Source organism: Ostrea edulis, chromosome 2, assembly GCF_947568905.1.
Source record: "Ostrea edulis chromosome 2, xbOstEdul1.1, whole genome shotgun sequence".
NCBI classification, from domain to species: Eukaryota; Metazoa; Mollusca; class Bivalvia; order Ostreida; family Ostreidae; genus Ostrea; species Ostrea edulis.
In genome coordinates, this window is record NC_079165.1 from 25,468,650 (window position 1) to 25,491,917 (window position 23,268).

The following is a 23,268-nucleotide window of genomic DNA, read 5'->3' on the forward strand; positions in this document are numbered from 1 at the left end:
AGTTCGGCTCTAAGTGTTCTAAACATCTCGAGCGATTTTATAGTGATAAACTTATATGATTTTCGACATTTGTGTATCAATGTTTTATTAATATTGTAGACTTTTTTTACTCATAAAGCAAAGCAATGTTATCGCAAATTTTTAGGTCTACTTACAAATGTATTAACCCCGAGATCCGCCACTAATTAGTTACACAAGTTGTGTGGATACAACAGTCTTCACTTATCATTTTAATTTCATTGGATGATAAAATAGATGACGTTAATATTTTGAATACCTTGTATACGCAAAAGAATTTAACTATACGATGTTTATTTTTCAAATAATAACTTCAGTGGCGAATGGGCGGATCCCCCGTCCCATTCCCATCCCTCACGCATAGTACTAATTATTTCCCCAGCCACTTAATGACCAGATATACACGACTATTGAATGTAAAGCACTGTTCAGTCATTGTGTACTCCCAATTAATTAACAATCTACCCTCGTAAATCATAATCGTTACGCTTCAATGGACATGAAACCTTAAATCAATCCATTGACACTACTTAGTCAACGATTTTATATTGTGATACATTTCTATGATTTCGGACATTTATATATCAGGATTATCTGATTTATTTATCAGTGTTCAAAAATCAAAGTACATGTACCGTTACAACGATTTTATACCTACTTCTTATAATACCCCCCTGGATACGCCACTAGCTAAATTAATTCTGGTGATGCCTATAACAGCGGTACATGTACTCACCTATCATTCTAACTTATTGAAAGTTAAAATAAATGTAGATATAATCTAATGTAAACATTTTGAATACATATATATATATATATATATATATATATATATATATATATATATATATAAAGGCATGCCTTCATCATATGATGTTATGTTTATTAACTTTAGTGGTAGATAACCGAGAACGACACTCCACCCCTACTTCGCACAATTCAATTTCTAATATTGACAAGCGGCCCATTTTGACCAGATAGACATTACCCTTGAACGTAAAACACTGGTCAGTCATTGTGTATTTCTAATTAACAAACTTCATCATTGAATACAGCCACTGACACTAGTCGTGAGTTGATTTTGTACGTGATAAATTCCTAATGATCTTTACTCGTGTGTTTCATTGCTTATTTGGAGTTTTTATTTGTTTGGTTTTTCCCCCTTCTTCTTCTTCTTCAAGAGCAAAGTATTGATATTGCAGTTTAACCCCCTGGAACCGCCAGTTATTAGGTAGACGTATTGTGTTGATCTACTAATTAGGTAAATGAAGTCAATGGATATCTGCGGTAATATTTAGCGTTATTCACTTAATATTAGCTTCCTAACTATATTGAAAGTTGAAATAACGTTAACATTTCGAATACTTTAAATATCTAGGATACATAATCATACGAGGATTATTTTTTAATATTTTGAAATTAGAAAAACAACTTTAGAGGCGGAGGAGCGGAAGCCATCCCTCTTCCTGCAGGATTTATGGTCCAAAATTGACAAAAGGCTCGTTTTGACCAGATAGAAATGGCACTTTCAAACGGAAAATATTGGTCAGTCATTGTGTACTTCCAATTAAAAAAACTACTCCCATTGTAACTCTACTTAGTCCCTGGTATTCTACAATGTACAATTTGAATATTTCATATTTGTATGGTATAAACAGTCACACGATGTTTAGTTCGGAAATTTAAAAAAAAATGTAGTGGGGACACTGGTCAGTCATTGTGTATTCCCAATTAACAAACTACCCTTTTAAATCCTACTCGTTACGGTTCGTCAGACACGACAACATCTTGTGGGTGTACTTGTTTATTGTAATTAAGGTCTGCTTCGCAATGAAAACCTGTTATCATTGACAATTAATTGTTATTCCAACTTAGTCATCGATTTTTTATGTGATACATTTCTATGATCACGGACATTTATATACATATATCAGGGTTGTCTTGTCAGGGTTTATTTATCATTATTCCAAAAGCAAAGTACTGTTATCACGATTTTATGCCTACTTCTTACCCCTCTGGATCCGCCACTAGCTAGATAATTTTGGTGATGCCTATAACAGCGGTACTCATCTATCATTGTAACATTATTGGAAGTTAAAATACAAGTAAATTTAATGTTAACATTTTGAATACTTTACATATATACATGTTAAGGAATTCATCATATGATGTTTATTAACTTTAGTGGTGGATGACCGAGAGCGAACATCCCCCTCTCCCTCGCACAGTTCAATTTCTAGAATTGACAAGTGGCCCATTTTTACCCTTGAACGTAAAGCACTGGTCAGTCATTGTGTAATTCCAATTAACGAACTTCACCATTGAGTTCTGGCCGTTACGCTTCGTCAGACACTAACCCACTAATACTACCTAGATACTGATTTTGTACGTGATAAATTCCTGTGATCTTTACTAGTATGTTTCATTGTTTATTTGGAGTTTCTATCTGTTTGGGTTTTCTATTTTTTCTTTCTTCAAAAGTAAAGTATTCATATTGCAATTTAACCCCCTGGATCCGCCACTTTTTAAAAGTACACATATAAATATAATTGTGTTGATCTATAATAATCAGGTAAATGAAGTCAATGGATATCTGCGGTAAAATTCAGCGTTATTCACTTAGCTTCCTAACTATATTGAAAGTTGAAATAGACAACGTTAACATTTTGAATAATTTGAATATTTAGAATAGATAATCGTGCGGTGTTTATTTATGAATATTTTGAAATTTAAAAAAAACCAAAACTTTAGCGGCGGAGGAGCAGAAGCCACCCCTCCTCCTGCAGAATTTATGGTCCAAAATTGACAAAAGGCTCGTTTTGACCAGATATAAATGGCACTTGAACGGAAAATACTGTTCAATCACTCTACTTAGTCCCTGATATTCTATACAATGTACAATTTGAATACTTCATATATGTACAGGAAATAATCACACGATGTTTAGTTCGGATATAAAAAAAAATATAGTGACCCAACTGGTCAGTCATTGTGTATTCCCAATTAACAAACTATCCTTTTAAATCCTAGTCGTTACGCTTCGTCGGACACGACAACATAACACATTGACCCTAACCGAACAAGTCTTGTAGTTAAGGTCTTCTGCTCCCAAATGGAAACCTGAATAAGATATCATTAAGGTCTTCCGTTTCCAACGGAAGATTTCGTTGTTCTTGACACTACTTAAATAAAAAAAAAATAGTGGTCCCACTAGTCAGTCATTTTGTATTCCCAATTAACAATCTACCCTATTATATTCTACACGTTACGCTTCGTCAGACACGAGATCATAAGCCATTGACCCTAACCTATCTAGTCTAGTATAAATGGGTTTTTTGTTTACTGTAATTCAGGTCCTCCGCTTCCAACTGAAGACCTCATTGTTATCTCTGTTATCATTATGGTCTTCCGCTTCCAAAGAAAGATTTCGTTGTTATTTTTGACACTACCTAGAGACATAATCTCGAACATTTATGTATCGATGATTTGTTGTTTGTTGTAATTTTTTGGTGGAAGCTTTACTGGAGTTGAAATAGTTACGGTTGATATTGGAAATAGATTTTACAATGAAGAACTAATACTGTCTTCATTACTAGGAAAACTTTAGTAGCGGACTGATCAAAGCACCCACCCTTTCCCCAACCCCTCGACCAGCCATCACGTATAGTTCATTTTCCAAAATATATAGATGCAACACTTGATCGTAAAATAGTGATCAATCAATGCATATTCCTAATCAACAAAATACCTTTAAAAGTGCGACATTTAACTCTGGACACGATAAAAGTGCGGAGTTTTTTGTCTATGACAACCACATATTTTCTTCAATAAAAACACTAAAATTTCACTCTGTCATTAAATGTACGTATACGACGCGATCTAATCAAGCCGGCATAGAGGCGCCCCATGCGAAAATTACCCTTATCAAATGTTACGTACTTCGGATTTTTATTGAGCTTAATCCTAAATATTGCACATCTAGATAATTTTCCAAAAATATATGAAACTTTTTACTTGTATCAAAATTCTTTCTGTTTTATATCTTCTAAATTTTATCATAGAGTTAACTAACAGTCTCACTTGCAGAATTAAGGGGTGTGGAGATGGAACCCCCCCATCATTTCAAAGATAAGAATTTAATTGCAATTGCAATTGATCATTACCTGTAATGCTTCAATATTTTCTCCCGTAAGGGGGGGGGGGACAACCCCTCCCGAACCACCCTAACCGTGATTTGGTTAGTCCTCAATTGCAAAGCCCTTGTAGTCCAATATCCAGTATCCAGTTAATGTAGGGCTTTTACATGTAATATGTATATCAGATATGTTTCATCCCGTGGGGATCCGGTGTTGTATCATAGACACCCCCCCCCCCCGGAAAAACGGGCCCGGAATTGCGCCCCAGGATATAATTTCCCCCTATGTACAAAATCAGTATAGAGTCTCCCCTTTGGCGGAAAAATCGCCCTGGTATATATATAACCCCCCCCCCCCCCCTGTTTCCGGATTTCATTTGTTATAATAGTTTAAGGAAATAGATATGCGCTCATTAATATTACGATATTCATAAAACAAACAAATATTTTTATTGTAAATACAATATGCTTACCAAAAGACTTTAACGATGGTCAATATAAGTAGGATTTTTCGTAAAAAATCGACTCACTAAGCGCACGGTACTGGTGTCACTTTACGTTACACTTATAACGTCATAAATTGTGGCAAAATATAATCACGAAAGCAACGTCACATTTTAAACAAATTCATTATCTCCAAGCTGTAATATCATAACTAAAGCACATGCATGATTTAATGTTTAAAAATTGAAAATAAATCTTTGTACGTGTATAGTGTACATTCATAAAAATTATGAATTCTTAGAAATACTCCAAAGTATACGTACTGTATTTATTTCACCGTGCCTACAACAGCAGGCATGTCGTATGAAATAAGGGTACCCGTTTCGGTAGGTTTCGTTTTGCTTCGGTAGATTTCGTTTCCTTTCGATTTCGTTTCGTATTTTACAGGTAACCATCCCATGAAATAAGGCTTGCAATTCTTATGAATATGACCTCTGAAAAATTTGAACACAGTAAAAAAAATCAGTTTTGGTTTTTTCTAGGATATATATAGACTTAATAATCATTGCTCTCTTTAATACTTTTTATTAATGCCAAACACGGAAGGGGGGGGGGGGTTAAAAACTCCCGTACGTTTCTGTCATCGATCTACATCGATCACGCTCTAGTGGAAAAAAAACAACAACCAGCGCATAGAAAGTATATGTAGTTTTGCGCTTTATAAATGAATAATAATAATAACCACGGTGAGTTGAAGTGAGAGATAAAAACTTCCAAATAATATTACATTTTAACGTTTTAATGTTCACTTTCATTTCTGAATAAACAGTAGAAAAGGTATACAGAGTGTTATTTATACTCGTATGTTTTACTTGCGAATCGGTTAGTTTCAATATATATCATATTTAGTTTTGAAGGGGTGGTCTCGTGAAAACCGTGTGACTTTAGATTTTTTTGTCAGATGTTGAACTTTTGATCTAATGATATTGTTATTCATATGCGGAAATCTTGATTTGTATTCGATAATCTTGATATCTATATGCGGACGGAAATTTTGATTTATATGTGAGAAATCTTGATATCTATATGCGGACGGAAATTTTGATTTATATGTGAGAAATCTTGATATCTATATGCGGACGGAAATTTTGATTTATATGTGAGAAATCTTGATATTCATATGCGAATTTTTTTTATTTTACTCTACGAGAGAGAGAGAGAGAGAGAGAGAGAGAGGCTTCCTCTACTCTTCTGGAGTACCAACGCATATGGGCGAAATATTCCAGGGGCAATCGCTCACACCCGCCAGAGATCACCTGGGTCCTAAATACAACAGTGAGGTTGTTCAACACGTCACTGATACTCTAACAAGATTTTGACATTCAATTCATTTAATATGTGACTTATGTATATATCTTTCATTCATTGGAAGGGGGGGGGGGTACATAAGATCTAACACGCTATATATATCCACCGTTCTGGTGCCTGTGCTCACATCCACCTCCTAGGGAATGCTACTGGCTGGTGCATGTTGGAAACTGTAGGAGGGTCCACAGTTTGCTCTGTACTTGCTCTTTAAACCAGGTAGCACGCAGGAGACAGCTGAGATGCGCAGAGATCTCTTCCCCCTTAGATGATCACCCGTTCAGGTCCAGGCACCCATGTCCACATAAGGCCCTCTGTGTTGCCCCTACGTTGGTAGTCAAACTGGCCGCCTCCCCAGTTCCCCACAAAAAATTGCACGCGACCCTTTCCGCCATATATGTAAATTTGCACCCTGTTTCTGATTACGATTAATACATATTCAAATTTGTATCACCCTTGTTAATCCAGCTAGGTAAGCAGCCTATGGGGGATTACAGGGCAGCCACCCAAGCTTCGACATAGCTACTGGGTTTATTCAGCATATTAGGGCAAGGTCAACTATTCAATTCAGGCAGTAGGCCAAATGTCTCACGGCTGGTAGTGCTGTATATTTATTAAAGTTTAATTTTAGCAGAGTAGCTCCTCTAGTTAAATTTAAGACATCCGAGATCAGGTCATGGTCAATGAAGCTAATTCTTTTATCAATTTTTGAAATTATGCATTTCACCTACAATCAATATGACTAAATTCATGCGTACATCTAGCATGTGTACATCAACATTATCAAATACGAATCAAATATTATGGAATATAAATCGAGATTTATATAATTATCGAATATAAATAACAAGGTTACCATATGTAAATAAATAACAAGATTATCGAATATAAATCAAAATTTTCGCATATAAATATTAAGATTATCGAATATAATTAAAATTTTGTCATATATGAATAACAAGATTATCGAATATGATTAAAGAGTTTCGTATATAAATCAAGATTTGTATAATATTGCAACGTTTTACACACCGTAAGTGTATCTGTTCAATGCTGAATTTTTATATGCATACATACAGTACATCGTCGCAAACCACGGGTTATTGTTTCATTCTATTTCACAAACGTATGTGAAATAGAATGAAACAATAACCCGTGGTTTGCGACGATGACATACAGTAGTACATGCAACTAAATGTAGTCTGTACAATTGTCATTTGATAAAGTCAATTAAAGTATATGTACCAGATCTAGAGTAAAACATATCTATGAGATACACATGCAATAGCTTAAATACCTTGTATACTATTTTTAAAAATCATTTTAATTTAGATAATTCAAAAATAATAAAAGCAACATTTTACGTTTTAGCTAGACGTAGGTTGTGTACATTGACGTCGCGTCATTGCGCGACAAAATCACATGGGACATTTATTTGGACATTAAGTATCTTTTCGTTTTCCTAAATGGACGCGGGATAAAATGAAATGTTGTATATTCTATATAGTAAATTTTATGTACTTTCTGTAAGTTATATTCATTAAAATATTCGCTTTGGAATAATGCTTAGAAATAAGACATAAAATGGTAGAATTGTTTAAAAAGCGCGGTATTTGTAGAAAAAGGACATTTCACTGGACACCGATAAAATCAATCTACTTCATGGATATACTCAGAATTTTATAATACTGGTATACATTGTGCTCCACGATACATGTACATTATAAATGTAACAAGGATAGTCAACTTCCCCCTGTATTAGGCGTGCTACTGGTCATGATGATTTGCATTTGCAGTCTATCTACAAACACGGGACACCACTGACAGGCACTGTCTTTGCCATTTTTAAGGTCGCTATATCAATTCTATGAACTAAATGTTTAAAGTAATTGGTTTATGGTTTTTAGATAAGGACGTCACAATCATACACCAATTCTTACGTTATTTGGGACAAAATCAATCATTTTATTAATCTGTGGATAAAGCGTATGCGTATTTCATGTAACGCGGGACAACGAAAAATGACGACATCTGCGTGTATATAATTCCGTTATTGATAATATAATGCGTGTAAATTATATTTTATATAAGCTATTATTATTATTTATATATTTTCCTTGTCATTGATGTATAAGACTTTAATAATCCACAAAATATACAACTGTGTAAACATAGCGGAAACATTTTCTAATGCACGTATGAAAGTAACACCAGTACCGTGCGCGACGTGACTATAAGATGTATAATTAAAATATCTGAAAAGTGAAATAGATGAACTGTATAAATAAAAGTAATTCAATTTTCTCGTTTATTTAAATTAAAAAAATCATTTAAGTTCTTCCCAACTTTACTAATTCAAATGTTAGATACTAGTAAATAACGATAAAGACTTAAGATGTCTGAATGAATTTTGATATACCATTACACGATTTGAGCAATTTCCTTTTTATAAAAAATCATAAGATGATGATTGTTCACGATACACACACACAAAAATAATCAGAAGAATTACTGGGTCTAAATAAGCAAGAGAATTCTAGTAATAGAAATGGAAACAGATACATAGCTAAAATTTAAGAATTGGGGTGTACTGTCATTTAGGGGGAATTTCTATACTGGGACGGTTTTTCTTAGGGGGTTGGGGTTGGACCCGGGTTAATTCTTCGTAAGGGGAAATTCTATTCCAGGCCCATCTTTCCGGGGGGAATGTCTATCCCGGGCCCGTTTTTTCGGAGGAAAAGTCTATGCGGGAGGGGGGGGGGATTTTATGCTTTACAACACCGGGTAGAATAGGTCCTCAGTACTCCTTGCCTGTCGTAAGAGACGACCCAATGGGACAGTCCTTCGGATGAGAACGCAAAAAACCGAGGCCCATTGTCTCAACTTCTGTGGCACGATAAATTCCCTCCCTGCTCTAAGGCCGTAAGCACCGAGCATAGGCCTATGTTTTAGCCCTTCACCGGCAATGGTGACGTCTTCATATGAGTGAAAAATTCTCGAGAGGAAACTTAAACAATATCCTATCAATCAAATCTGAGTGTCTGTTTTCATATCCATGTAACGTGTGTCTCTAGTACTTAATACATTCTAAGGAACTAAAGATCATGCACCCAATGTTGGGAATGAACTAAGTAAACTTAATTTGTACACTTTTAATGCGATATAGTTTTAGACTTTTTTTTCATTAATGTATATTAAATATGCGCATGCCAAATATACAGCTTTTAAGAATAAAGATATGCAATCAAAATACTTTAGAGAGTACTGGTGCTAGTTTTCGCAATAAAAAGAAGAAAGAAAAAAGCGGGAGCTTTCATAGGCTTTGTCCCCTGGAACCACCCAGGACTTTGTCCTGGACTTACTGAGGTCTAAAGGCGGTCTTTAGACCCACCCACCCAGCAATTTCTCCGGGCCCCAAACTGAAATATTGCACCCGCCTCTGAATACAATACATAATTCATGGTTATCTTGCCTTAAAATCAACAAATGTAAATTCATGTAATACTACACAATTGTCTATTACTTAAATGTGGCCATTTGCACGGATCTTGAGAGATAATTCAATTATCCCCTAGATTATAACGCGAGAGTCGGAAGGATAGAGCCAGTCAGACAGCAGAAAGGCATGCGCATTTGCACGCGTGTAGATTCTTCTTTTCCAATATAATTTCATACTAGAGCATTACACACCCGTTTTTATTTGTCAAACTGCGTTTTGGAAATCTTAAAATCTTCAATTCAAAATACCCAGTCTAAGCTTCGATGATTCGGGCTGTATGAACTTCGTAATATCAGGGGCGGGTCCAGGAAATGCGGTTACAGGGAGGGGGCGCCACTTTATGAGGCAGGGGGTCCGGGGGCCGCCTTGAGGCCCACAGTGGACCCAGAGCAAAGTGCTGGTGGTGTTCAGGGGGGCGAAGCCCCTGGAAGCTCCGGGATTTTACAGGGCTTGAAATATGTCTCCTATTTAGTCATTTGTGAAATTAATAAAATGACTCAAATTTTATGGGTTTTAGAACAAAATTAAGTTCTCCCAATAAAGTAATGCAAGAAATCAAAAGATTTTGTCATTTATTTCTCCGGGAGTGGAAGAAATTATTGCTTCTTTTATCGTTTAGTACATTTTTTTAAACAAGATACCGCGATTTACCTTAAATTTGAAAATTTTAGGTGGGGGGTTGCACTGAATATAGGTGTATGGAAATGTATAGATCTATGTGCGTGCATTTTAATAACCAATTGGGACTTCACTTCAGAGTAACACAAACTGGGACTAAAGCATGCAATTCCTAACACTAAAAGCTGGTCTGAATCCCCCCCCCCCCCCCACTCGCTTATATACCCTACAAAATTTACCTGCAATATTACATAGTATTTACTAATGTCAATTTATATACATGTAAGTTCTTTTCATTAAAAACATGGAATTTACAAATGGATGAAAAATACAAATTTCACTACATAGACTTAGGTGTACAAGTGGTTTTCGTCAAGTTTCCGCACTCATTTTTCATCTTGAAAGCTTTCTCCCTGCAAAAACTTGGTGTGTCCTGCTGAAACTTGACATATCTACGTTGTTTTCAAGTAGTTTCCGCAACGAAAATTTGCTGAAAGCTGATCAAGTTTGCGTAAATTTCGGTTTGCAGAAACTGTTCTGTTTTAGTATGCACATTGCTATATTGATAGTCTACCGCAAAGTTTTGATAAGTTTCCGCAATATTTTAGTTCTGTATCAGTTTGTACAATATGGTGTATACCAATTTTCAGCTTTGTGGAAACTTACTGAGACTTTATCATCGCCATGTAATTATAATAGGATGTTTGTGTTGCAATCAATATATAGAATTTTTAAAAAGATAACTGAAAACACTCGGACTAAATGCAAAGACAGCCTGTTACATGTATATTATAATTTGCGGAATGTGTTTTTCCCCTTTCGTTGTTAGTCTCACCCCCTCCGTTTGGAGGGATGGTGGTGGTGGTGGTGTCCATTTGTACTAATGAAGTATCACCTATAAGGTGTCAGTATATTCTGGTAGATTATTGCAATATACATCAGTGGCGGATTTAGAGGTGGCGCAGGCGGAGAAATAAATGACAAAATCTTTTAATTTTTTTAATTACTTTATTGGGAGAACTTAATATTTTCCCAAAAAACCCTTAAAATTTGGGTCATTTTGTTAATTTCACCTTATTAAAATGATAGAAAATACATGTAATACAAATGACTAAATAGGAGAAATATTTCAAGCCCCATAAAATTTGTAAAACCCAGGAGTTTCCGGGGGCTTCGCCCCCTGGGCCCCAACCAGGCCTTCGCCATGGACCCACTGCCTCATAAAGTGGCGCCCCGTAACCACAATTCCTGGACCCGCCCCTGTACATGTAGATATGAGGAGATACTGTCTGTATAAGTTGATAGCTCATCAAACGCACCTCCTGCGATGTGAAAGTGAAAATAGCTGCAATCCTCGCCGGCGGAATTATGGTAAGGTTCAATTTCAGCAACTATTTGCGATAATGTGCTCCACGAAGATTTCCTTAAAGATTACAATTATTCTAAATGAACCCTGTGCTTCCTAATCCCCGTAATGTAGTTCTTGTTCATCAGTGGCGGATCGAGAGGGTTGTAGTCACTCCACTTTACTTCCATAGTTTTAAACAAAACTTGTCATTTTACCAGTTTGAGATATTCACCCATCTTTGGGACCGGGGCGGAATAGGCACAAACTTGGGTCGCAATCCGCTCATCCTTTAAACAATTCCTGGATGCGCCCTTGCCTGCACAGGCACCTTAAATATGGATATTACTACTCCCCCCCCCCCCACCTTTTTTTCATATTATTTTTGGTGGGAATAATTTCTCTGAAATGTATGAATTCGTAGTCTATTTCATCCCTCTTTCGATTCATGTAATCGTTTCACGCTTTTTTCTAAGCTTTAGAGATTGGCCTTCTACCGGTATAGAGATTGGCCTTCTACCGGTACAATAAAATTCATTTTATTATATACCAGTAGAAGGTCAATCTCTAAATACATGTATCCGTACTTCCGGTGCCTGTCCCCTTGCCCGTGGAGAACAATACGTAGAGTGCACTTGTAAATATATTACCATTTTGTCTGTAATGATATTTACGGGTGTATTCAATACCACCTCTTAATAAAAACACGGGGGGGGGGTGGTGGTATCGTATAGACTCTCATTATTATCATTACAGACAAAATTACCGGTTCCTGTGATTAGACAAATATTGATTTATGTTCACAAAATAAAAATTAAACCAAAATCGGAACCAGGAAAGCTTAATTGATTCCCAACTACATGGAAATGGACATAAGATTTTAATAGTGATATTGTTTAGCTACAGTTCATAATGCATAAGATATAATTGCAAAAGTCTATCTGTTAGTTGGATAATATCTTGTATACAATATAAGAATTTCATAAGTTAACATCATAGCTATATACTAACTAGTATATAGGTCCCTGTTAACATCAACACTGTTCCAAGTATCTGATTTAAATCATTACTTCTTTTTACTGGCTAACAATTTATATTTCTATTAATTTGTCTTGAAAATGAAAAATTCATCGTACCACTGGACCTGTTCATAAAATGAAATTGATCCAACTTCGCCCCAAAATCACAGATTAAACAGTGGCGGATCTAGACCTCACTGTGTGTGTGTGGAAGGGGGGGGCTTTTTTGGTCAAGAAAAGGAGATATGGTTTTGGTATTAAATGTTAATGAAAATTGAAACATCCATACTTCTTCATTATACTAGCCCGAATATTTAGAGATAATTGTCAAAGTGCACAAATGATCTTACAAAGATTTGGCCTAAAAGCAAAATATGCTTGACCTGGACCATTTAAATTGGCTTTAAAAGTGTTTCAGGTGTTTTCCCCCAAAAAGTCACTAAAATGATTTTAAAAGATTTGAGATGACCTTATAGAAATTAACAAATTTTGCACTAATCAAAATTTATAATCCATAGTTTTGAAATGTTTGAGTGGTATGAATGGTTGGTATGAGTGATTATATATCAATTGTACATCTTACCTTTAAAAGTATATATTATGATGCACTTAATTTCTATTTGTACAAATAAATAAAAAAAAATTAAGCCTAAAAAAAAATAATTTAAAAAAATTATTATAATTCGAGGATTAATGTGCATTAAATTATACTTTGTTGTACAATATGAAAAAGGTACAAATTAAACAAATATTAGAAAGAGATTACATATCTTAATGGTAGTATAAGTTAACCACATTCACTAGCTGCAGAATTGTAGCTCTCTGAGAAAATATTGGGACAGATCTGTACCAATTAATATTTTCTCAGAGAGCTACAGTTCTGCAGCTATGCATTCACATGATTATGAATTTCACAATATTTCATATGAATTTAAACGTAAAAATTAAAATGTATCCTTTGCCTTTGTATTGGGTGATGTACATGTATATTGCAACATAATTTTCAATGTTCATGCTGAGAATTGCTTTGCCATTATTTTCCAAATATTACCATATAAGCCTACAATATTACATATTATGTGTCAAATGAATTATTTATAATATTGACTGAAATAGCATGACATGTTGATCATGATATGAAATGCTTATAAAAGTATTAGATGGCAAATTACAACCTCACAAAGTCATTCACCCAGTAATTGTAGATAAGGAACAATGAGAAACAAAGCCAGGGGCTTGCTGAGCTGTAAAGAACATCCCATGTGTATTATACACAGAGGGATTAGTTGGGGTAAAAGTCACAAGACAAAACCTGGGTACAGATATAAAAAAAAAAATGGACAAAGTGACCATGCAAGGACAAAGTCAATATTAGAAGTTTATTAAAGCATAATAACAAAATGTCACAGGACATAATACTGATTTTTATATAAATTCAGGGGGGAAATCTGTTCCTTTTGTAAAGTTTACAAAAATGCATGTGTAAAATATATGTTATATTTTTTATGAGATTGTTTTTCAATTTTAAACTATAGATTTTGATAATTATTATTAAATGCTTATTCCTTTTATCATATCTATTGCAAAATATGAATTAAAATAGGATTTTCTTTTACTGATATAGAATACTAATAGGCTTTGTAATCATTGGGTTTACAAATTGCTACACAAGATCTGACATTTTTCACATAGCTTCTGCGTGCATGCATGTCATTTGATTCCATATCAACATATCAATTAATAAGCAAGATTCAAAATGTGAAATTACTTTGAACCAAAAAAAAAAAAAAAAACACAACAAAAATCTTGATGACTGATAATCTGTAATATGCATGATAGTTCAAATTTTCTTATGAATATATATGTATATCAAATGATATGTCAGAACAATCAATTTGCTATTATTGTACGTACATGTATATGCTTTCATAATTTTGCTGTTGTGTGATAATGAAATATTGTCAAATTAAAAAAAAAATGTGAAATTACAATTTAGTGTCCTTAGGTTTGTAATCAAGAATGAAGGAGTAAATGATAACCCAGTGGTGGATCCAGAAGGGGTGCTGGTTCAGGAAATTTTGCTAAAATAAAGTAAAAATAACACATTTTGAGGGTGGACCCCCTCCCTTGATAACCAAAATTAATGGTAAAATTCCCCTCTCTCAAAAATTCCTGGATCCATCCCTGTAAGCATTAGACAATCATTAATTTGTGATTCCATTATTCATAATTTCTTCATTGGACACATGGAGGCCAACTCTCACATGTATGTATATAGACATAATTCCAATTATTTTGAAAATAAAGAGGTCAAAGTACCAAATTGAATTCAATATAAAATATATAAAGAATATCTTATCATGGATATAAAGATTAAAACATTTCAATCATGTTAATTGATAGATTTTTAGGTCAATTGATTCTCTCATGTGACCTATTGCTAGTGGTCAGCTTCTGTTGTGACAGTAAACAAAACATCAAGCTTGTAAATATCATGATTCCTAGGGTAGAAATTCTGACTCCAGGAGGAACCAAACTTGATATATAGTGTTTATGTGTAAAACATTTAAATTTAGATAACATCTTCCTTAATGCTATTGATGCTTTTAGGTAGAACAGGTAATTGTAAATTTCATGACCTCGATCAGTGATAATAATAATAAAATTTATATACATGCAGCCTTATATAAAACAGTTTATTACTCTAAGGTGTTTTACAAGGGCAAGAAGAGGAAATGCAACAATAAAATAGAATTAAATGACATTATGACAACTTATACATGTATCTGTAAATTAAATTATCAAAATAAAACACTATGATTAAGATCAATAGCTAAAAGTTGGTTGGTTTTTGGGTGGTTTTTTTTTTTTTTTTTTTTTTGGTATTTGATAATTAAAAACGCAGTTTATATATACATGTTAGAATCTAAAGGTTTTGATACTAGCTTTAAAATAGATGGAACCAAAATGGTCATAGTAATTACATGTCTTTATGATTTAAAAGAATCCTTCTTTAATTTTGTTGACACTAGAATATTATAAATGATGGATGCATTGTCAAGAAAAACAGAAAGATGTACAAAAATTGTGACACTTGCAACTCCAGGGTTCTGATTCAAGGTCAGATCCAAATAGTGTTAAAAGTGTATATCGAGTTTATAATTGTAAAATGTTTCATCAGTATAGATGATTTTGGGGGAATGAATTACACCTTATATTATACTTCTACTGAATATTAGAATTTAGCATATAAATGCATGCCTAGAGCAAGAAAAGTTACTGTATTATATAGATTTCATTCATATTGAGGTTAGTAATACTTTTAACTAAATAACTCAGGTGACTGGTAAGGTCAGTGTCTTGTTGATATTTTTGATGTGTGTATGCATGTACGTGTATGTGTGCGTGTGTGTGTGAAATACAAAAAAATCCAGAAAGATTTGTTTCAGAGTTTTGAGTAGTGATCAGTTTTAGCAATCATCAACTGCTAGGGTATGAATCTGTACACTCATCTTTGTTAATTTCTAAAAAGACTTAAATTGCATTTCAAAAGTAGTCAAGTGTTATGTGAAGGAGATTTGAGGAACAGATGTTCCTGCTGAATGTGTGTGATCATACATTTGGGGTGTCAATGGATGGAAAATCATCTGAAGATTGAAGTTTTGAAGAAATTGAAATACTTTTTTGAATATTAATCAATCTTATTTTCATTCTAAAATCATGTACTCAAAGGAATTTTCTTTCAATTACATATGTAAGTGCAATAAATTGAATTATTTTTCTATTTCTGACTTACATTTAAAACAGTTATGTTTGTCATTTTGTTTCTCAAAGTAGAAAATATTTTCATGTAGATTTTTCTTCCAAGATTATTATTCCTTAGATTTCAATTTAGAACATTCAAGTAAAAGAAAATAAGACTCTAAAAAAGGAGGTCTCCATGTGAATTGAGAGAAAGAAACGGAAATTATAAATTCTGTGGTGACATTAAATTTCATTTCATAATTTTGCCAGCTATAAAATAAGGTACATGTATGATATGAGATTCAGGGTGGTACATTTATGTGCATACATGTACCTTGTATCTCCAATTGAAAATTGATTGCTTTAAATCAATTTCAACATTATGAATATCCTACAAAAGTAAAACATAATGAGATTTAAAGTTTAAAAAACACATTGTTTCACTCCTGAAACCTTGACCTCACATGGATATATATTGGTATTTAGTGTTGGTAGGTTTTGGTTCTTTTGGGGTGGATTTTGGATAATGTAGTGAATTTCAGTTAGTTGTAGCACAGTAACATGGAGTGAGCTTGCTTGCTTCCTGATATCTAGTCAATCACTTTTTAAGACATACATATTTTCAAACTCGCATTGCACATATTTGTTTACATTTTTGTTAGAAGTGTTTTATATCCTCATTATATATCTCATCTTCATATATAGATGTGTATATTGTTTGCAAAAAGAGGAGACATCAAAATTCCTAATAAAAATGATAATTACATTTAAATCATAATTGTGCACTTCATGTACTTTTTACATGCAAATTCATTTCATATAATTATATGGTTTTTGTACTTTCTGTCCATATCTGTAAGTATGTCTGTCACAAAGTCTTAAATTGTGCATTAAAATGCTTCTCCTCCTGTATGGATTATCTGATAAACTTGAAACTTTGTACAATGCTTCATTGCCATTTGCAGATGTGCACATTGTTGGGAGAGGATTTATTGTTATCCTAAAAGTTATAGTGGTTCGATCCAAGAGGGATGCGGGTGTAAAATAGCTTGTGACCATTTCTCCTAGTTGCAAACAATATTGGAGAGTCTTGAATTTTTTTTTTACAATACTTCATTATCATTTAATGATGTCTAGATTTCTCTGACCCAGGAATCTAATATTTTCCTAAAATCTACAGTGGATCAAAAACAAGTATTTTTAAGTGTTGTTTTTTTTACCCTTTATTGAATAATCTTTGTAAAATTGCATGTGCAAAAGTAAAGATGCTTTGAAAATTCAATTACAAAATTAAACATTTCACTGGTTTGTTAAGGTACTTACTACACTAAAGCTTTATGACACTATGTTACAAGATGGCGATTTAAATGTTTTGGGAAAGTATTTGTATCGATCGATTTATTCGTCTATAACACGGTAGCTAAGTGGTTAATTAATAAAGCATTGGACAAGAGACAGACAGAGAGAGAGAGAGAGAGAGAGAGAGAGAGAGAGAGAGAGAGCATTGGGCTGGTGAACTACAGATCTTGAGCTCAAATCCACCAGTCTTTTGTTCATGTGTTGAAATACACACTTATTGTATATCTTCTGGATCTTTTTTAAAATATTAAATCAATTTGTACTGATTTGAAAAACTATTTCCCGGTGTAGTGAGCCACCTTAAATGTAAACATAAAAAGACTCCAGTCTTTGTTTACATAACGCAGAATGAAGGCTAAAATATTGCTTTTATTCCTGCATCCAGAAGGTTAAAATTTTGGCTGTCAACACAGATTTAGTCATACTTTTCATGTTTAACATTAAAAAAAAATGAAAACAAAATTTTCAAAAGAAAAAACAAAAACGTAAACGTCCTGCTTGAGAATTTTTCACTTGTATGGAGACGTCACCATTGCCAGTGAAGGGCTGCAAAATTTAGGTCTATGCTCGGTGCTTATGCCCCTTTGAGCAGGTGTGGATTAATATTGTGTCACACATTTAGGTAATGTCATATAACTGTAAACAATGTCTCTAGAGGATTTGGGTGTTGCTCAACCGGAAATTTAATAAATTAATGCATAAGATTGGGTCATACTTCTTTTTGGACTAGAACATCCAGGACTGAACTTTCTTAAGGTCGAGATGTCTGTTAACCGTTTATTCGTATTTACCTGTCAAAGTCTTTTTGACGCTTAAGGTATAGGAGAAAGTACTTTGACTTCAGAATGAATGTGATTGTCAGAGGGAGAATGATGGACCGAAGCATGCATTTTGTAAAATGATTCTTGTGTTGTTAAATCTTCGAGAATCTTGTTGGAGATGTCTGATTCGGTTCACGAAACAACTTAGCATCATCTAGCAGTAGCAGATTTCACCGTAAGCACTTAATTAACACTAATTTTAATATATTGTAACTGTAAGCTAGGCTATTCCAAAATTCCACAACATATCAGAGGAACCGATAATTTAGCCTGTACATAATGATAAGAGTAGGGGTATATACCACACACCCCTAATAAAAGCACTGGGATTACTGAATCAGAATGACAATTGGGGTGGGTGACGATAAAAGCAGAATTTTCGAATTATTTTGAAGCGAAGTTTTGAGTAAGAAATGGTGCCATTCCTTTTGGGTTATTTTTTTCATTGGGGATGGTACCATAAGGCGTACTATTATTATTACAGACAAAAATACCGGTTCCTGTGAATATTCACACCTGACGACCTGTAAAGGGTTGTCAATAGTGAATATGAACAGCTGCATGTAAATAAGTTAGTGTTCTAACTGCATAATTTAATACCGTTCAATTTTATTCTGATATTTTTGTGATAGGGTTATATGTATACATTTAAAATTGCATGGGAAAGAGTTTAGTAATGCAGAGCTCTAATATAATTTAATTTCTCATGTTGTTTAGACATTTATCCATTAACACATGTATAGGTCTACATAATTTAGGAGTGTAATTACTAGATATAAAGTTAATGTCATTCCTTAGCTTGCAAGTACATTCTTAAGAATCATGACAAACAACACTCTTTAAGATACAATTTTCTGCTTTATTACTGTATTCATGGGATAAAAGTCCCCATCCTGTGTTTTATTTGGGATATTTATTCCCATTCATGCTCAAATAGGATATTCACTGCCATTTCATGTTCATTATGGGACATTTCCTCCTATGGGACATTGTATCCCATTTTAAATTTAAATACGGGAGTTAAAATCCTATGGGAGAAATTATATTTTTTCTCCCATGGGATTTTTGGTGGGAGTGAAAATCCCCCAAGTGGGATTAAAAATCCCTCCAAAATCCCATGGGATTTTTTGATTTCAGGTGAAATATCTTAAAAACTACAATAGTTACAAGTGTAAATGTTGGTGCATGTCTTGTGGACATAAAATCCCATCTTTTTTTGTAAAGGGTTTATTTGTATCCTTAATAAAAGGGTTGGCGAAACTCCGGACTTTTGTCGTGTCCGGAGTTAAATGTCGCACTGTTCTATATACAGTCAGCCGACGCCTGCCTGGCATCTGTTGACAATAAGCATTCAATAATATGCGACACTTGCCTGGTGTCTTACTGTTAGCCAGTTGCCTTTCAACCAGTTGCCTATGCGACACCTGCCTGGTGTCCTAGTGTTAGCCAGTTGCCTTTCAACCAGTTGCCTATCCCTTGCAACTGTACCTTTACCAAGTGGCTACACTACCACAGTATATCACCTAGATATACTTAAACAGTCTACTTCCAGAATCTGACGTGACGATTCTATTAGACTTCAACAGGGTACACAGAAATCTCAATCAAAGACTATGGCATTTAACACATCTCTCAACACTTTGGTTGTAATGTCCCATATACTCCTCTTTCTTCAATATAGTAAAGTTTCCAACCAATGTATGATAGAATTACGACAAACTGGCCCTCTTTAGACAAGAAAATGCTTATCATCTAACTTGATATCATTTATTAATGTTACTTGCTAATTTCTATTGACAATTGACCGATTAATTACAATATTTACAATTATTAAGTATTAATACATAAACAAGTAACGGGAGGTAACTCCTCTAACCATTTCAGTTGCGTCGGCTGCCATATGCGTCCTGTCCACAGTTTAACGAGATGGTACAGTCAGTGAACCACTTGCTGAAAGAAAAGTTATCGGACGTACAAGGGATTGTGTTTTGGCCACACCGTGGATTCTGGAAGTTCCTGTCATACATCGGCCCAGATGGAGTACACCTGCTATGTACTCAATCCAATGATCAGCCCATGAGGAAGTTTCTGCGGAGTATACGCAACGCCATAATTATTAACGCCAAAGATCTCAGGCCAGTATAAACACATAAAAAATTAAATGCAAACTTGAGTTATTTTAGGCCTTGCCTATATAGGCCATGGGTGTTATTGGTGTCTGAAACACTTTAAGAAAGCATTCTTCAATATCTTCAAAGAAACATTGGGCATAATGTTTATTTGAATAATTACAAAGAAGCAGTCGGTATACTGTTTCATTATTATTAGGAACATTCAGTATAATGTTTACATATTACCAAGAAGCATTCACTATAATGTTTCATTATTGCAAGGAAACATTCAGTATAATGTTTTCGGAATTACCAAGAAGCATTCAGTATAAGGTTTACATAATTACCAGGAAGCATTCAGTATAATGTTTCATTATTGCAAGTGTAACGGGAATGAATGTACATGTAGCACGAGGATTTCAAATCCTTCTCATGAGAACATCAGTCCCCGTAAATTAGGAAAATATATTTCCTTTTGTCCCGAATGTCAATTTAGGATAATAAAAGATAAACCAAGCAGTCTCCGTGGTTTGGATATAAATATAAACGATTTATTCTCTAAGTTAACATTAAAATATACAGTTATCAATAACACGTCCTACCCCTAGCTCTACGATGTAACAACTCCCTTTTAAAATTAAACCTACCTACAAAGCTGCTGTTGTTTAGTTAGCAACGTCACCGGTGCCGCGCGTGACACAGAGATAGTGACACCGGTGACGGCAAAAAGCACGTTAATAAAATACACACCCATTACATTCCCCCCTACTTAGACTTAAGGATACTTCTTTAAGTCCCCAAATAATATTACTATTAACATGAATAAAATACATTTTGAACATACAATCAGAATAAATGGATCGACAATTAAATATTTACAGACAAAGCATATGAATGCAAATAGACAATGTGTGAGCATACAGTACAATACGAAAACTATTAATTTTCTCAATCAATAAGTATACAGTTATAACAAATATACTACGAGCATCTAAGCACTGCACAATACAAAAACTATTAATTTAACAACAAGGAACAAATTATGTAAATCTAAGAAAGATAATTTAACAAATATATTCTATTTAACTAGACGACTTAAATCAATTGTCATGCTGAAAAATACAAGATAGAAAATTAAAACGTTTTTCCATGACAGTCTCTTCCTTACACTGATGTTAAATCAAGGTGGTCCTCCCTGAGTCTTTTTAATTCTTCCCGTAATCTTCTGTTCTCTTCCTCCCATTGGCTCACGCTCCTCTTCTTTCCTTTCCTTATGGCCTCTAGTCGTTGTTTGGCTAATTCTCTGGACCTGCAGGCAGCATCTATGCAATTGCATAAAAATACAAGATACATCTCCAACTCTCGTTCATCCTCAGGCACGGGAGGAATCTTCATAGGGGGTACTCCGCTGCAGAGTGTCTGAACCTCTACAGACTTCAGCTGTTTGGGTTCCCATCCAGCCATCGTCACTGTCAAGCTACCATGGGTCTGCTGGTCATCATTCAAAACTGCTGGGAGCTTAACTCCCAATTCCTCCTTTTCGGCCTTTTGGTCATCCATGGTGATAGCTGGTCTAACAGACGTAATACATGTAGTGGGATTGTCTAGCTTTCGATTGTCTGTACGGCCACGGAATTCGAAAAAGTCAGGGTCAACAAACTTCTTGTTTTCTTTCCTGGCCATCTGACATTTTGTCAGAATGTCCTCCATCCTTCTCACGTCCCTCTCATGCTTATGTTTTATGCGGGCGCGCATGTCAGCCTTCCTCCTGCAAGTTGCTTGGCAGCCCATTACTGCACACTGGTAGGAAACATTCATCTGGCGATGGCGTTCGTTCCAGTGTCGGAAGTAGCTCTTCTTGGAGGTGAACATAGATTCAGTACAGCCATATACTGGGCATTCCATGTTGTTGGAATAAAAAAAATTCTATCTTATTTTCTTTCTCCTGAAGCATTTCATCATCCTCATCAATGAAAATGTCGAGTACTGCATTCATCATGATTCTACACTAATAAAAAAAATAACATTATTTTACAAATTCATTTTAAAAAAAATTATTTTTTAAGAAAAACAAACAAGCAAATTTGAATATACATATTCAAGTCGCCTAGCAATAATTCAATGCTAGTTATCGTAATCCCACAGACCATAACGGTCTGGTTTTCTAATTTGTCTTCCAGAATTTGTATGCTCATTCAGAGGGCGGGAGATGACACTTTCATCTTGTGACAATTCATTTTCTTCATCATCGACGGTTTGAAATTTATGACCAGATTTACATGGTTTCAAGTGATCAATGTGAACAATTTTAGATTTGTTTCCGTCTATTTCGCGAATTTCATATGTGACATCGGAGAAGCGCTGAAACACTTCAAACGGTCCTGTCCAACCTAGAGACAGCTTTCGTTTTGATTTTGGAATACTCCATTTCCAAACCAAATCTCCAATGTCAAACTTCCTTGTTTTCGTGTTTTTATCATGATGTTTCTTTTGCTTCTCAAAGCTTAGATTAAGGTTCGAATGCACTTTGATATGCCCTATTCATGGCACATCGCATCCATTCTATATATTCAACAGGACATTGTTCATCCATTTCATTTGATGGTCGGCCAGCAACTACATCGATGGGGACTGATATTTCTCTGCCTAGCATCAATAGGTTTGGCGTGCATTTGGTGCTTTCTTGTACGCTAGAACGGTATGCCATAAGTAGGTAAGGTAAATGGTCGTCCCAGTCTGATCTGTTTTCATTCACAAACATGCATAGCATTTGCTGTAGCGTCCGATTGA